Source organism: Parambassis ranga, unplaced genomic scaffold (assembly GCF_900634625.1).
Source record: "Parambassis ranga unplaced genomic scaffold, fParRan2.1 scaffold_33_arrow_ctg1, whole genome shotgun sequence".
In the NCBI taxonomy this organism is placed as follows: domain Eukaryota; kingdom Metazoa; phylum Chordata; class Actinopteri; family Ambassidae; genus Parambassis; species Parambassis ranga.
In genome coordinates this window covers 366,691-385,016 of record NW_021144803.1, presented here as the reverse complement: position 1 = coordinate 385,016, position 18,326 = coordinate 366,691, and the positions used below count along the sequence as shown (strand labels likewise).

The following is an 18,326-nucleotide window of genomic DNA, read 5'->3' as shown; positions in this document are numbered from 1 at the left end:
TTTTATTTTTCATACTATTGTTCTCATTTTATGAAACTGTTGTCAGGTTTTGTTGGAAACCCGTGTGCTTCGCCTGTAGTTTGAATCTACCAGTAAAGAAATAGACATTTGAGTTTGGCCTTCCTTTGCTTTATTTTATCTTTATTCTAATGTTTACGTCCTTCCTCAACCCCTAGAGAGCTGGGGACGTAACACGGACTTAATATTACACATAATTATGGGCATTGCCGCTTGAGTGACAGACAGTTGACGTATCACAGCGTGAGTTTCCTGCTTCCACGATTGCCCGCCCCCCTAAACCCCGCTCGTGCGCCCCCTCTTTGTTCATATTTGGAGTTTTGGTGGACGTGACGCTGCCAACATGGCGGCGGTCATCACATCCTGGAACCTCCCACCGAGCCTCAGAATGGCTCTTCAGAAAGAAACGGGTGACGTCACGGAAGCTCTGTCCATAGTTTTTACTGTCAATGGTTGTAACTGAATCAGAGTGTATCAGAAGGAGAAGTTACATAAAGATAGAATTTAAATCTCTCTCCTAAATGACACCTTAATCTGGGATTAATAATGAGCATAAAAGTAGCTGAAGACATAATTTATTAAAGTATTATAACAAATACCTCCTTTATAGGGGCTGTCTTGATAACTGCCTCTCATTTCCACCTGCTGTCTGTTCCATTTGCACAACAGCAGCTGAAACTGATCCACAATTAGTGTTGATCCTAACTGGAGAGGCTGGTTTCACAAGTGTGACTGACTTTTTGGGGCAATATTATAACAAATACTTATGAGACATTATTATATAAGAAAGATCAGTGCATCATGACTTCAGCTCCATTCAAAGCTTTAGGAGGCTTCATGGCCTCCATCACTCCATAAGACTGTTCCATCTGTTCTGCATCTCTGATATGTGCTGGGACGTGGTCGCTTGGATGTTTCACTGCAGCTCATCTGGTAATAATGTGTAACACATATATGAACATCAAGCTAAGAAGAGCAGAAGCTGAAATCTGACTTCAGATCAGAAGGTTGCATGTTCAAATCATGTCAGGGTCACTGTTTTTATGTAATTTAGTCTCTTTCTGTTCACACCAGGTCCACTAGAGCTCTCAGACTCCTCCACTGCATTGAATTCTGGGTAGTTTTCACTTGAAGCAGAATGTCAGCTTTCTCCTGTGTTTTCTGGTTAAATTACTGCACATTCAGGGAAAATAGAGTTAGAGTTAAATAGAGCAAAAAATCCTGAGTCATCGATCTGCATTCGTTTAGAGGGCCGCAAGGGAGCAAGTGTGAAAACACCCTAAATTTTAATCTTAAGTGGGACCAACACTCCCCCGTAGCTTCTTCAGTTCTGCAGTGGCAATGTTCTTCCTCGGCCAGTTGTTGTCTTTGTCTTGTTGTCTGTGGGTCTTGTTTTTGTGGCTTTGATGAGAGCCCAGCTGGGATAGCCACAGGTTTGCAGGGCCTTTCTGATGTGATGTTGCTCCTTCTTCTTCCCCTCTGAGCTGGTCGGTACAGTTTGAGCTCTGTGCTGCAGCCATTGCGACAGCCATCGCACCTCAGAGTGATCCAGCAGTGCCTCATGTTCAGCAGCATACAGTGAGCAGCTTTAATCTCTGGATTGACAGACTTTATCTGCGCAATAACTTGCAGAACAGAAAGTCTTCCAAAATATCTCCTTTCCAAGGATAGCACACCAAAACTATCAACTGAGCAGCACTGGAGATGCTCTGCTCTGTCGATTCATCCAACTGAAAGGAAAATTTCTTACATGATCGCAGTCTATCCAGCAGCTGTGCCTGAATGTCAGCTGAGAGATGTTCTGTTCTCCTCCTCACCATGTCATTTGAAAAAGGTACAACTTTCAGTTTATTAGCTGCCTCTGTGCCAAGCAAAAGCTCACACCAGTCAGATCTCTGTCCACCTGTACAGTCACAAAGCCGGGGGCAGCAACGCTGTTTTCCGGGATGTCTGAGTGCAGTCCTTTTTTCTAGCTCTCAGGACAGGAGCTGCTGCAACAGGTATCCACCCTGAAGGACGGTGCCACAGGAAGTTAAAAGGCACTTTGACTCTGGTGGGACTCGAACCCACAACCTTTGAATCACTTCTCCTGTGTTTAACTAGAAGTCCAATGCGCTATCCATTGCGCCACAGAGCCACAAAGCAGTCTATTTTTTTGTCCTAGAATGAAAGGCAGAAATCCAGAATAAGCGGTAGCATTCCAGTATAGACATCAGTATTCCGGAATGATAGGCAGAATTCCCGAATAACAGTCATTTAATCAATAGGGCTCGACCGATTAGCTCGATCCCCATACAGCCAATCTGTGTTTTCATTGTTGAAGTGTGGACATGCCTGTTTCACTTACTGTGTGCTGGTTGGTACATTGGACTCAAGGATTGGTTTTTGAAGACACTCCTCCAAGTGGTGTCTTCAGTTCTGCTACTATTCTGGTTGGGAATCTGAGTTTTATGTGTTCAGGTTCTCTGTGGGTGGATCTTGCAGGACTTTTAATCTGAGGGCCCAGGATTCAAGTCCCTGTTCAGGAGCAACACTATATATTCCTAACCAGAAATCTTTGTACATATCTTTACCAATGTCAAACTAAGACAAACATGTGCTTTGTGTTGTTCTTCCACCGACTGAAACATGAAAAGCAAGAGGTCACATGTGGCTCGTTGGTCTTGGGTTATGGTTCTCGCTTTGGGTGTGAGAGGTCCCGGGTTCAAATCCCGGACGAGCCCTCATCTTTGAACTTCAGTAGACTGGATGTCTGTCTCATGTTTATGTTTACAGGAATAATCTTCAACCCAAATAAGTTCATATTCCAACTTAGACCCTGTAAACAGCAGGGTAAACAGCATGCTCAAACTCCTAGAAGCAATCATTCTAGAACTGATATTGTTTATTCAAGACTCAACTCAACTTTATTTATAGAGCACTTTAAAATCAACCAAAGTGCTGTCCACAAATACAAAAGCATATAAAACACATGAAGATAAAAAAACAATAAAAACATAGTAAAAACATAAAACAGTAAAAGTCAACATCTCAGACTGAGTTAAAAGCCATGGAGAAAAGGTGTGTTTTCAAAGAGGATTTAAAAGATACAAGAGAGTCAGCCTGCCTAATGTGCAAGGGCAGATTGTTCCATAGTTTGGGGGCAGTGACTGCGAAAGCACAATCCCCTCTAGATTTCCTCTTTGTTTGTGGGACTATTAAAAGAGACTGATCTGCCGACCTGAGAGAGCGTGAGGGAGTGTATGGCTGAAGCAGGTCGGACAGATACTGTGGGGCGAGGCCATTAAGGCATTTAAAAACAAATAAAAGAATTTTAAAATCAATCCTAAAATGCACTGGGAGCCAATGAATGGAAGCTAAAACCGGAGTGATGTGCTCAAATTTTTTGGTACCTGTTAAAAGTCGGGCTACAGCGTTTTGAATTAATTGCAGACGAGACAGCAGCGTCTGGCTGAGCCCAACATAAAGTGCATTACAGTAGTCAAGTCTACATGAGATAAAAGCATGGATTAAAATCTCAAAGTGATGTCTTGATAAAAATGGCTTGACTTTGGCTAGTTGTCGTAAATGATAAAAACTGGACTTGACAACTGATTTGATCTGCACATCGAATTTCAGACCACTGTCCATTTTTACCCCCAGATTTGTGGCTGTATGTGTCACATGTTGACTCAGAGGACCCAGATCCACATGAATTTTGGAGGCATCACAAGGGCCGAACAACATGACTTCAGTTTTTTTGTCATTCAGGCTGAGAAAGTTCTATGACATCCATGCCTTAATCTCTGCAATACAGTCTAAACGTTTGTCTAAACAAGAAGCCTCTCCCTGTTTTAGTGGCAGATAAATTTGACAGTCATCAGCATAACAGTGAAATGTGACACCATGCTTTCTGAAAGTACATACAGGGAGAAAAGAAGAGGGCCAAGTATAGAGCCTTGAGGAACGCCAGACGTGAGAGGTGCTGCACAAGACTCTGCTGTTCCAAGTTGTACACAAAAGGTTCTCCCTGTTAGGTAGGACCTGAACCAGAAGAGAAGAGAAGAACTCTTTGCATTGAGGACTAATGTTGGAATGCAGCACAACGTCCAGGGAGAGCTCAGGAAGAAGTACAGGGGCTGCAAGGCAGGAGTGAAAGTAAAGGCTGCACGTAGACATTTTAAGCCAGTGATCCCCTCTGCAATAATAAGGAATGTCAACTCACTACCGAATAAGATGGATGAGCTGTTTGCACTGAACAATCAACAGAGTTAGCGTGAGTGCAGCTTATACATCTTCACAGAGACGTGGCTCACTGATATGAGACCGGATGCTAACGTGGATCTACAGGGCTTTACTGCTGTGAGAGCCGACAGAGACACAAACGCTTGTGGGAAGAGCAGAGGTTCATCATATATGTGAATGAAGGTTGGTGTTGCCCAGGACATGTCTCAGTGAAAAAGGTACTGTGTTGTCAGGACTTGGAACTGTTAGCCGTTAGCCTGCGGCCATATTACTTGCCGAGGGAAGTCATGTGATCGTGCTCTGTGTTTACGCCCCACCGAGCACGGACACATCAGCTGCCTGTGAGAAGATACACACAGTAACAGCAAGGTGCAGACAAAGCACCCCGAGGCATTTATGGTCCTGGTTCACCTGCAGCCACAGTACACCCCCTGGTCAAAAGGATGTCTAAAACCACACGTTCAATCAGGAAGTGGTCACCTGAGGCAGAGGATGGTCTGAGGGACTGCTTTGACACCACTGACTGGGTACTGCTAAAAACACATGTTGAGGACATAGGGGAGCAGACTCACTGCACTCAAAAAACTGATTCAAGCCCCTCTTAGAGGTGAAACAGTATTATTATTATTTGTCTTATGAAAATGTTATTAATTCCAACAATACCCAAATATGTTTAGCAGATGTAACATAAATATATTTGCTTTAACTCCCGTGGCCCTCTCAAACCGAATGAGTTCAACTAGCAGAGCAAGAGCAAGCGCACGAGATCAGCCTCTGTCCTACCCGCCATCTGCCTCTGCTTGAAATTGTTGGTAAGTTTTCTGTCTTCTATTCAATAAGTTTATTATCTTTATGTGAAACAATGTGCATGCCTTAAGATAAATGGACCTTGAGTTTAAGAAGACATGTCAGTCATTGTTCATGTTGGGGTAGACAGGCTACAAGCAGCTAAGATTAGTTAGCATTCGTTGCAGCTAACGTCTATGGTCGCGTCATATAGCTGTCAGAGGTAAGTGGTAAACACAGTTAGTACTTGGAGTTTTCTACACAGGCACGTTGAATTCATCCTTAACACACTGAGAGCGCAGCTTGCCGCCAGCTAACGCAATCCAAAAGTGCTTTGCTTTACTTTTGTAGCGTAGCTGGCAGGCTAACGTTGTGTTAGCCTGAGCAGCACTTGTATGCAGGGGTACAGCCAGTGCTTAAGTGTAGTTAATGTGAAACAATACAGTCGTGATTTATTGAAGTGAAGCAGTCGGCATATTTAAGCGATATATTTTATTTTTATATATTTTTTGTCTGCTGGTGGGTGCCTGCTCCCCTGCGTGTGTGTCTGTGCTGCTGGGTGTGCATCAGGCTGGATCTGCGCCGTACGACACAGAGAGCAGGGGAGACCTGTAAATGTGCTGAAATGACTTTGTTTAGTAAAAGGAAACGGTATAAACATGTTCTATTGTAAGGGACCATTAAATATCTTCTGTTGTGATCTGGCGCTATAGATGGACATGGACTGCCACCTTACCGTGGTGGAGGGGTTTGAGTGCCCAGATGATCCTAGGAGCTATGTTGTCGGGGGCTTAATGCCCCCAGCATGGTCTCCCAAGGCAAACAGGTCCTGGGTGATGGGCCAGACTAAGAGCGGTCCAAATACCCCTTATGAAGAAAAGAGGAACAAGGACCGTGACGTCGCCCGGTATGGCGCAGCCGGGGCCCCACCCTGGAGCCAGGCCCGGGGTTGGGGCTCGAATGCGAGCGCCTGGCCGGGCCCCGTGGGGAAAGGCCCGGCCAGGCTTAACCCGAAGGAGCGACGTGGGGCCGACCTCCCATGGGCCCACCACAGGTGGGAGGAACCGTAAGGGGCCGGTGCAGAGTGGATTGGGTGGCAGTCGAAGGCGGGGGCCTCGGCGACATGACCACGGGACACAGAAACTGGCTCTGGGGACATGGAATGTCACCTCGCTGGGGGGGAAGGAGCCTGAGCTTGTGCGGGAGGCTGAGCGGTACCGACTAGATATAGTCGGGCTCGCCTCCACGCACAGCTCGGGTTCTGGAACCCAACTCCTTGAGAGGGGTTGGACTCTCTTCTATTCTGGAGTTGCCCATGGTGAGAGGCGGCAGGCTGGTGTGGACTTGCTTATAGCCCCACAGCTTAGCTGCCATGTGTTGGAGTTTTCCCCAGTATGTGAGAGGGTCGCCTCCCTGCGCCTTCAGGTTGGGGAGAGGTCTCTCACTGTGGTTTCGGCGTATGCGCTGAACAGCAGTGTAGAGTACTTGACCTTCTTACAGTCTCTGGGAGGGGTGCTGGATGGCACCCCAACCGGGGACTCTGTCATCTTGCTGGGAGACTTCAACGCCCACGTGGGCAGTGACAGTAACACCTGGAGAGGCGTGATTGGGAGGAACGGCCTCCCCGATCTGAGTGGTGTTTTGTTATTGGACTTCTGTGCTGGGCATGGTTTGTCCATAACAAACACCATGTTCGAGCACAAGGTTGTCCATCGGTGCACCTGGCACCAGGATACCCTAGGCCGGAGGTCAATGATCGATTTTGTAATCGTGTCATTTGACCTTGGACCTTGTGTTTTGGACACTCGGGTAAAGAGAGGGGCTGAGCTGTCAACTGATCACTACCTGGTGGTGAGTTGGATCCGTTGGCGGGGGAAGAGGCTGGACAGGCCCGGCAGGCCCAAACGTACTGTGCGTCTGTTGGGAGCGTTTGGCCGAAACCTCCGCTAGGGAGATCTTCTACTCCCACCTCCAGGAGAGCTTCACCCAGATTCCGAGGGAGGCTGGAGACATTGAGTCGGAGTGGACCATGTTTTCCACCTCTATTGTCGATGCAGCTGTCCGAAGCTGCGGCCGCAAAGCCTCTGGTGCCTGTCGTGGCGGCAATCCCTGGACACGGTGGTGGACATCGGAGGTCAGGGATGCCGTCAAGCTGAAGAAGGAGTCCTATTGGGCCTGGTTGGCTTGTGGGACTCCTGAAGCAGCTGATAGGTATCGGCAGGCCAAGCGTGCTGCAGCGAGGGCAGTTGTAGAGGCAAAAACTCGGGCCTGGGAGGAGTTGGAGGGGAGGCCATGGAGGAGGACTATCGGTCAGGCTCAAAGAGATTCTGGCAAAGCGGAGGCTGATGACTCAGTGGTGGACTCGTTCATCACCTGTGCTGAAGTTGCCGAGGTAGTCAAAAAGCTCCCCGGCGGCTAGGCACCGGGGGTGGATGAGATTCGCCCTGGGTACCTTAAGTCTCTGGATGTTGTGGGGCTGTCTTGGTTGACACGCCTCTGCAACATCGTGTGGCATCGGGGCAAAAAAAAGGTATCAAAAGTCAGCTGTCAGCACGTCATTACCGGTAACGTCTTTCCAACCCTCCTTGTCTCTTCCACGCTGGTGTACTGCTTCATCCCATCTACTCTTTGAAGAGACACGGTCGCGCTGTGTACACTTTAAAAATGCTGCGCGACTATGCTGAAATGTACGGTAAAGCGAGAAGAAACGCCACAGCGCATTCAGATGTTACCGCGGTGCTGCAGCCGTCATCTGCTCTTAAAAAGCTCAGACCTTGTCCAACTTTCAGAGCTTTGGGATTGTTTTTAAAATTAGTTTTAACTCTAATGGTTTTCTTCTGTAAAAATATCTTTACATCATCTGTGCTGCTCTGCACTGTGCGGGAGTGTTTTTCAACATACAACCAGCACACACACAGAGGACAGAGGAGAGAGCAGTAAACACACAGACCAGTTCACATCATCAACACCCTCCGCCACACATTGATTCTCTGTTTTTTTTCCGCCAATGCGACTTTATAATATAGCTATCTTTCCATTCATTCAACTCCGCGCAACTCTCACTCTCCCTCCCGTCCGCGTTCACACACACATACACACATAAGCGCGGATATGTTCACAGAGAAGACGACCAACGTTCTTGATAATGGAACATCGCGCACCCTAACTCAGCACAGACAGAGCTGGTAACGCAGCAAACATTATAGGTGATTTAAGGTGAAACGCGGTTGCGGTTGAGATAAACTACGTCATATGACAATAGTCACATATAAATAATAACATCAAAAGCTGTTTTATTAATCAGTTAGTTGCCTTTAGTAGTTCCATATATCTGATTATAGTATTTATGCTATTAATGTATTTATGTGGTTATATCACATTATTTATTTTAACCTTTATTTTACCAGAAAATGTCATTTTACAAAACAAGAACAGGCTGATATATGAGGTCAGTGTTGACTTCATATAGTGAAATAAAAACCTTCAGCTTCAGATGTTTTTGTATGTTTTTGTGGCCCTTTGCTTTTCTAATGGAAGTCTATGTGGCCCTCGCAAAAAAATAATTGCCCACCCCTGCTCTATACCCTCCGCAGGGTGCTGGAGGGTTCATGGGAGTTCGCCCAACCAGTCCACATGTGTTTTGTGGACTTGGAGAAGGCGTTCGACCGTGTCCCTTGCAGCATCTTGTGGGAGGTGCTCTGGGAGTATGGGGTCCGTGGCCCTCTACTGAGGGCTGTTAGGTCCCTGTATGGCCGGAGCAGGAGTTTGGTTTGCATTACCGGCAGTAAGTCAGACCTGTTCCCAGTGCATGTTGGACTCCACCCTTTGTCACCGGTTCTGTTCATAATTTTTATGGACAGAATTTCTAGGCGCAGCGAGGGACCGGAGGGGATCTGGTTCGGGAACCATAGGATTTCATCTCTGCTTTTTGCAGATGATGTTGTCCTGTTGGCTTCATCGAGCCGGGACCTCCAGTGTGCACTGGGACGGTTTGCAGCTGAGTGTGAAGCTGCTGGGATGAGAATCAGCACCTCCAAGTCTGAGGCCATGGTTCTCGACCGGAAAAAGGTAGTTTGTCCTCTCTGGGTGGAAGGAGAGCTCCTGCCCCAAGTGGAGGAGTTTGTGTATCTCGGGGTCTTGTTCACGAGTGAGGGAAAAATGGAGCGGGAGATTGACAGACGGATCGGTGCAGCTTCCGCAGTAATGCGGTCGCTGTACCGGTCTGTTGTGGTGAAGAAAGAGCTGAGCCGGAAGGCGAAGCTCTCGATTTACCGGTCAATCTACGTTCCTACCCTCACCTATGGTCATGAGCTCTGGGTAGTGACCGAAAGAATGAGATCGCGAATACAGGCGGCCGAAATGAGTTTCCTTCGAAGGGTGGCTGGGCGCTCCCTTAGAGATAGGGTGAGAAGCTCAGTCACCCGAGAGGAGCTCGGAGTAGAGCCGCTGCTCCTCCACATTGAGAGGAGCCAGCTGAGGTGGCTCGGGCATCTGGTTCGGATGCCTCCTGAATGCCTCCCTGGGGAGGTGTTCCGGGCATGTCCCACTGGGAGGAGGCCCCGGGGAAGACCCAGGATGCGGTGGAGAGACTATGTCTCTCGGCTGGCCTGGGAACACCTCGGGATTCCCCCAGAGGAGCTGGAGGAATTGTCTGGTGAGAGGGAAGTCTGGGTGTCCCTGCTTAGACTGCTGCCCCCGCGACCCGGCCCCGGATAAGCGGTTGAAGATGGTTGGATGGATGGATTGGATGAACTCAGTTAAATTGTGGGAGACTTTTCCATCCAATAAATATGGGTAGCCCCAACTCAATGTGATGTATTTGAGTTGGACCAACATGATTTTTTTCCATGTTGGTCCAACTCAACCTAAAAAATACCTATTAAATGATATTTGATTAAAACGATTTGAGATTTCAGATTAAAGTTTTGGGTGGACCTCAGAGGCTTTTCAGATTTGAAATTTCATTGTGAAAATTTGGGAGTGGCTGCTGCAGCATAACATCTTTAACATATTTATTATATGCATACCTCTAATATATAATCTCATTTTATGCTCTTAATGACTGTAGCTAATTATATACTTGGTAATCAATTACAGCATCTTGTTATTTGGTCAATGTGATCTGACTCTTTTCTGACTTCTTTTATTTTACAGGATGCTGTATGTGGAAGTGTGCAGAGTGCAGTTTGGAATCAGGTACTTTTATGCATCTGCAGCTTATCATACACCATACACCGCCTACATGCAGATATACTTTAATACATGGATTATGCTACTACTAAATCACATTTTTATTTATCCATGGTAATTAATGAATGTAAAATGAAAACTCACATTTCTTTATAGTCTGTGTGAGAGTAACTACAAATAACAATATTGTTTGTACTACTACCGTTTTCCAGGTGAATGATGACTTCTTGCAGATCACCACAAAGCCGCTGCATTGAAGTTTATGGCCCAGCTCAGTTGACATTCCTTATTATTGCCGAGGGATCGCTGGCTTAAAGTGTCTACGTGCAGCCTTTACTTTCACTCCTGCCTTACAGCCTCTGTACTTCTTCCTCAGCTCTCCCTGGACCTTGTGCTGCATTCCGACGTTAGTCCTCAGTGTAAAGAGTTCTTCTCTTGAATAAACAATATCAGTTCTAGAATGATTGCTTCTAGGGTGTTTACAGGGACTAAGTTGGAATATGAACTTATGTGCTGTAAATGTAAACATGAGGCAGCCATCCTATCTACTGAAGTTCAAAGATGAGGGAGAACCCGGGACCTCTCGCACCCAAAGCGAGAATCATACCCCTAGACCAACGAGCCATGTATGACATCTCTTTTTTCATGTTTCAGTCGGTGGAAGAACAACACAAAGAACATGTTCTTCTTAGTTTGACATTGGTAAAGTTATGAACAAAGATTTCTGGTTAGGAATATAAAGCCACTGCATTGAAGTTCATGGCCCAGCTGAACCACTTCTCAAAGAAGCTTCTGTAAGTTTCCCAGAACAAAGGAGGAACTTCTATATTAATGAAAGATTCACATGTTTATGTGATGCTCAGGATCAACATGAGTGTTATGTGTGTTTGTGTTTTTTAACCCTATATCAGGGCAGCTTACACGTTCTGAAGACAGGAGCCCAGCGATGTGGGAGTTTCATCCAACTTAATTTGGTATATTAAAATGCAAAGGTTTATGTCCTGGAGGAATGTTATGCACCTTACTGTTTCTATTTCTGCTGCATTTATTGGATGGAAAAACTCAATTTAATTGAGTTCATCCAATGAGTATAGGTTAAACAAATGAGTGATATTTAATCACAATAAATATACAGCAATGCAGTGATTAATGTGATTAAAATTTTAATTATTTGACGGCACTAGTTCAAACGTTTGAGTTCAAAGAACAGATGACCTACCAGTGGATGTCATGGTTTTCTGCAGAAAGTCTCGTTCGTTTTCTAACATGGCAACCTTCTCCTTTAGAATTTTGATTTCTGTCAACAGTGTAACAACCTCCCAAAATCAATAAAAGTTTTGTTACCTTTAAGCAGGGTTATCAGGCTCTCCCGTACTATACTCTCTTTCTACTTTGTCATTGCATAAACCACAGACCCATTAGAGGGATGTTTTCTGCTGTATTTATTCAAAAATCATATTTCCATCACAACACAAATAACCCCACAACCCGACCCATATTTACAAATAATTGTCCGCTCCGTCCTAAACCAAATGTCCACTGGCAAACAGACAGATAAACAAAGTCACTCCAGCCCCGCTCCACGCGGGTGTTTCTCTCCACCAGCGTGTCCGGGGTTCAACAAACGAAAATAGAAAAATAGAGGAAAGAGTCCGCCGTCAGGGTCCATAACAAAGGAATCCTCTCACCCGTTACGGTCCGTAGTATTCCTTAATTTACTCACGGGTCCCTCATAGTCTCCCCCGTTTCCCAATATACAGCAGATCTTTTATATGGCAATACCCCCCTGAAAACAACATCAAAAACATAATGCATATGTGGCACTGCTACAACAGGCTCTTGTTCTGACTTTTGCAACCCTCACCTCTCATTAAAGCTGGTTTCCAATGATGTGTGTCTGGGTGCGTACACACTGCCCATAGTTACTGACGGAGCCACTGCGTCACACCCCAGCTGATACATGACCGCACCAGGTGACTGCTGCTATGACCTATGTTGGTTGTCAGCGTTCCTTCCATTCCATTACAGCAGCATGAAAACAAGGTCCTGAGCAGCATAACAGATAAAGTAGAAATAAAGACTATGTACAGAGCAACCATAAGATATGCAGATATACAGATGAGAAATTTACAGAGATGTATTATGTCCTGTTATGATATCATGAAAAACTCTGAGTATTACACTGTAGGTGAGGATGTTATTGCACTAAGAGAAAAAACACTACTGTTTCACCATCAGTGTCACTGGGTGTAAACATGGTGATAAAGTACAGAGGTTAGAGTACAGATGGACTGATGTTATACAGTCTGACCCCTGTCTGGACAAAGGTCTGTGGCTGAAGGAGACACCCAAGGTCCCCACTGTCTCATGTTTTTATATTTAACTCATTTTCACAGCACTTCATTAGTTTGTTATCATAATCAGCCACCATGTACAGGTGCATCTCCATAAATGAGAATATTGTGGAAAAGTTCAATATTATAAACTAATGATGTCACACTGTGATCAGATGATGAACTCAAAACACCTGCAAAGCAGACACAATGGGAACACATGGGGAAGACTGCTGACTGGACAGATGTTGAATAAATAAAAAATAGTCAGCATGGTTATCCTCAGGAGCAATAATGGGAATATGACTCCCATCCATCACCCCTGCACACTGAGGGAACCCATCAAGACAGACAGTTATCAGGACCGTTACCTGGATCAGAGCCTCAATCTCCTAGGTGACTGTGCCAAAGAAAAGAGAAGGAGGAAGATGGTCTCAGGTTCTGAGGGCGACTCCAAACTGGCGTAGTAGTGTAGTAGTAGACCCACTAAAGGTTCTAGCAGTGGAAGTGAGTTGCGGATAAACCACAAGTTGGCTCATTTCATACCTGTATAAAATCTCAACCACGAAGGGACTCGAACCCTCAATCTTCCGAGCCGAAGTCAGACGCCTTATCCATTAGGCCACATGGTCTAGTGTGTTTGTCACATAAAATTTTCTTGGCAGGTCCTGTAGAAACTGCTGTCTCTTCAAATTAAATGTACTGAATGTCGATCTATAGGAGCCAACTACCAAAGTCTTTATGTGTGGAGACATTTACAGACAGCAAAGGATAAGTTAGGAAAGATATATTCATGATTGTGACGGCCACAGGGCCTAGTGCTTGTTGTGTTTGTTCCACTCTGGTTGCAGGGTTCCATCAGGGTGGAGCTGTGTTGATTGCAGAGGCAGAGCCCCTGGCCAGTGTTCTGAATGAAGTATTTAGCTCCACCTGATCCTGCACTGCAGTCTCTTCTCTTCTCCTGCATTCACCACCTGCCTCCTGTGTGCTCGGCCGTCTCAGTGTTCGTTTTGGTTGTTTTGCTTTGGTCAAATAAATTGATTGCTTTATTTAATTTAATAGCGTGTGTCCGACTATTATTGTGATCAGAACGAGCGGGTCATAACACTGATAAAATAAATTCAGCTTCGATTCAGCTCAATGTCTGGATCTGGCCCAGATCTCTTCTGGTTGTAGGAGTGCTAGGAGGCTCCTGCAGCCCCCTTTATTTTGAACTTTTGTCCCCTCGCTGCGTGTGCCCCCCCCCCCCCCCCCATTGCCTACACACGATTGATTTCAATTATTTTTTGGGATTTTCCTTCCCCCTTTGTTTCCTGTGCACGTAGCATCAGGTCCAGTGTGTTTACAAGCATGGACAATTGAAACAGTGTTTATTATTGAACTGCAGTATGATCATGATGGATATGAACGGCCATTTATAATAGTGGGGTTTTGTTAACTGTTTGTCTTTTGTCTGTGTCATTTAAATATATATAGTACTTCAGCAAATCTTCATCTCCCTGTCTCTATTTGACTCACTCCCAGAGCTGCTCCTTCACTTCTGAGCCACTAGTCCAAGTCAATACTTCCAGATTTGTAGAGATCATATACATGCTACACAACTCAATGTGTGAGTAATCCAAGTATTCAGAATACGTTACTTAGACTGAGTAATGTTAAGTTGTAGGGCCTGTAATCTGTATTCAGTAACTGACAACACTGTTAGTAACATACGACACCAGCAGATGGACAAAACAGGCATTCACCTGGCAGTCCCCAAACACAGTGGAAATGAAATATGAAGGAGACAGACAAAATAATACACTGCAATGGAACTGAGAGGAGGAACTACAGCTGAGTGAGCATACGATATAGAAGCTAGGGTACCGTTTCACCACAAACCATAATATACATATTAAAGCTGCAAGCAGCATTGCGGGCCCTCGCGCACCTTGCGATCCGCGGGGTCATCGCAGTCTTCTCTCCTATGCTCTCGTCTCCTATACTCTCCTGTGCTATGCTCTCCTCCTCTCATTTCCACAGATATACAACAAACACATGTTTACAACCAAACTTTCCTGCTACCAGTAGGTGGCGCTATGACCGTATCATCCTATTAGCATATATATCTGTTTAGACTCGGCTCCATGGCAGTACTGTAAGATTTTGTCCACATTGCATAAAGTATATGGGTAGTACTGCATAAAACACAGCGAGTTCCTTTGTAATGGCGAATGGTCAACTTTGAGGCCACTCCCCCGCCACACGGTAATACTTTTGAAAGAGTTTTGGAATGCGTCTATTCCCTATGGTGTCCTGAGTGGACACAGTGAATTTCAGCTGAATTGCATGAAGTATGCGAGGCACGAAAAGTTTTATAGCAGGGTCAGAAAACGGTAAAAATTACAAAAAAAAGTCAAAATGGCGGACTTCCTGTTGGGTTTGGAGGCGGGGTCCAAGAGACTTTTTTGTGCGTCTTGGGGTGATACACATGTGTGCTAATTTTCATGAACCTGTGTCAAACTGGCCAGCGGGGCTACGCATTAGGGCAAAAAATACAGGGAGTTCCTTTGTAATGGCGAACGGTCAACTTTGAGGCCACGCCCCCACCACACCGTAAGACTTTTGTAAGAGTTTTGGAATGCGTCTATTCCCTGTGGTGTCCTGAGTGGACACAGTGAATTTCAGCTCAATTGCATGAAGTATGTGAGGCGTGAAAAGTTTTGAAGCAGGGTCAAAAATAGGCAAAAAATGGCCACAAAAGTCAAAATGGCGGACTTCCTGTTGGGTTTGGAGGGGGGGTCCAAGAGACTTTTTTGTGCGTCTTGGGGTGATACACATGTGTGCTAATTCTCATGATCCTGTGTCAAACTGGCCAGCGGGGCTACGCATTAGGGCAATAAATACAGTGAGTTCCTTTGTAATGGCGAATGGTCAACTTTGAGGCCACGCCCCCGCCACACCGTCAGACTTTTGTAAGAGTTTTTGAATGCGTCTATTCCCTATGGTGTCCTGAGTGGACACAGTGAGTTTTAGCTCATTTGGATGAAGTATGCGAGGCATGAAAAGTTTTGTAGGAGGGTCACAAATCGCCAAAAATTAACAGAAATTTCAAAATGGCGGACTTCCTGTTGGGTTTGGAGGGGGGGTCCAAGAGACTTTTTTGTGCATCTTGGGGTGATACACATGTGTACCAATTTTCATGCCCCTACTCAAAACAGGCCAGGGGGGCAGGCAGAAAAACCTATGAAAACACAACATTTTGTGTAGCCAGTAGGTGGCGCTCTGTCAAAGCCTCAATATTGTTGTATAGATGTGTTTAGGGTCAGACTCTGATCATACATGTGACATTTCGTACAGATCGGACAGAAAACGAAGAAGTTATAGAGACTTTCTGTGTCCTCAGAAATGGTCAAACTTTGAGGCCACGCCCCGGCCACACCGTCAGACTTTTGTAAGAGTTTTGGAATGCGTCTATTCCCTATGGTGTCCTGAGTGGACACGGCGAATTTCAGCTCAATCCGTTGAAGTATGCGAGGCGTGAAAAGTTTGGCAGCAGGGTCACACATCGCCAAAAATGGCCACAAACCTTCAAATGGCGGACTTCCTGTTGGGTTTGGAGGGGGGGTCCAAGAGACTTTTTTGTGCGGCTTGAGGTGATACATATGTGTGCCAATTTTCATAATCCTGTGTCAAACCGGCCAGAGGGGCTACGCGTTGGGGGCGCTATAGAGCCATTTTTATATGTGCATTTCAAAAGTCAGCAAATTTCAAAATTTTTCGGGCGAATGAATTTTTCTACCAAGTTTGGTGAGTTTTTGGGCATGTTAAGGCCTCCAAAAATGCGATCTCGGAGGGGGAAAAAAAAAAAAAAAAAAAAAAAAAAAAAAAAAAAAAAAAAAATAATAATCCTAAGGGTTTCAATAGGGCTCTTGCACCATTCGGTGCTCGGGCCCTAAATATACATAATATACAAATTATAATATACAGACGGATTCTTGGAAATGTGTGTGTGTAAGATGCATGTCACATTTTTGCGCCATTCCTTTTATTACAGCAGTAGCCCTTACAGGTGCATTATGAGGCACTTGTCTGTTGATGTTGGGAGGACTGTGAACATGAGAAATCAATCCATCTCTCATACTATCCAGTACAATTTATGATGTTGAGTGACTGAACAAAGCAGCATCTCTGCAGGGATTAATGAGGTTTTTCTGATTCTGCACAATATGCACTTTAGGACAGATTTAAAATAGTGGTCAGCCTCCACTCTATGAACCAGCTATTCACATTTCTTATAAACATTTCTTGTTTACAATCTTCCAGTTTGTTTTTCATTTGACTCCCACAGGCTGCATGTGTGACCAGGTGAGTTATCCCCTTCCAGCCTGCGTGCTGATTGCGGGGCGGTGCTGCAGCTATTTAAGCAGGCAGCTGGCTGTGCGCCTGCCTCTCTCTCCTTCCTCCTGTGCGGCAGAAGCTTGCAGCGGTAGCTGGCTGCGGTGAACGTGGGGCCGTGGTGTTTGTGCATCCAGGTAGGCTCGGTTTGTTGTGCCTGTGTACCAGGGGAACCGAAATCAATACCGCATGACTTTTACAGCGAGCGTGGTGGCGGCGTGTGTGCGGCGGGGCTGACGTCCTCTGTTACCTTGATTCCACCTGTGGCGTTGGCACGGTAAGATGCCGCATCCCTGTCATTAAATTAGATCTCCCTGTGCTGACACTGCTCTCTGATCTGCAGCAGTGGTGGCGACGGGATCGGCTTACCTGGAATCAGTGTGGCTGTACAGCGTGGCTGCATAGCGTGGTGGGGAGTTTCCTACACCTGTCTCATCTTTGCACCGGCGGGTGTTGCTGCTCTGGTCCAGGACTTAATTATATTCGCAGGATTTTTGGTCCTCGCTGGTGGAATCTAGGCCAGCAGATTGAACACAGGCGCATTTCCTCCTGCCTGTGGTGCTGGGCGCTTGGATCTCTGCGTTAATTTTTTGGTTTGGGCATTCTGACTGTTTTGATTAGTTTATAGGCCTGTGCCTATTATTTGTTTTTTTGTATTGTATTAGGTTATATTTTTGTTGTGATAGATTTTGTATTTAGTGTCTTTTGATTTATCTCTGGGTTATCGGGTTGGCTTATTGGGTTATTTCTATTTTTTTCTTTTTTTGATATTCCAAGTTGTGTTGTGGGTTTTCTTTGTTTTGGTGTGTGTGTGTGTGGACGGATGGGTGTTCCTATGTTGCCATGTTGTCGATGTCGTTGGGTCCCTGTTGCCTGTGATTAATTTTCTTTTGTTGCTGTACAGGAGCTGCGGCCCAGCGGTGGTGGTCCCCCCTCCCTGGTGGTGGGTGTTCTTCACGGGTTTTCGTTTGGAGTGTAGTGTCACAGGTGTAGTTTGATCCCTCTTGGTTTGTCCCTCCGTCCTGGTGAGCCGCAGTCTTGTCAGTATTATTTTTTTTATTTCATTTTGCAGGGCCATCCCAACCCATCTCACCTACTGAACTGGCAACATATTTTACAACTGATTTTAAACATGGTATATGGATCCTATTCGTGTCGTAATTAAATAAATCTTCTTTTTATGGTACCTGACCCTTGCCCTGTGTGTGAGTCAAACCTGTGTGACCTTGTTTCATTTCCTGGGTTGAGGCCCTCGCCTCCCCGGGTGGCGTTGTTAGCACCCTTTTCCCCTTGTTCTGGAAGTAAAATCTTCTGGATCCTTTCGTTTATCTTCCCCGGTTCTTTGACTAAGAAGAAGTAGACAATATCTGGTCTCAAATTACAATTTATTCTAACAGT

At 45.5% G+C, this 18,326-nt stretch overlaps 2 non-coding genes across 2 annotated transcripts; both read right to left on the bottom strand.

Annotated features, from left to right (window-relative positions):
* Positions 1 to 2,063: 2,063 nt before the first annotated feature.
* Positions 2,064 to 2,155, bottom strand: trnar-ucu (transfer RNA arginine (anticodon UCU)). The gene is given in 2 exon segments: positions 2,064 to 2,099; positions 2,119 to 2,155. It is a non-coding gene; the product is annotated as a tRNA-Arg (tRNA).
* A 10,955-nt stretch (positions 2,156 to 13,110) lies between these two features.
* Positions 13,111 to 13,183, bottom strand: trnar-ucg (transfer RNA arginine (anticodon UCG)). The gene has a single exon. It is a non-coding gene; the product is annotated as a tRNA-Arg (tRNA).
* Positions 13,184 to 18,326: the final 5,143 nt, after the last annotated feature.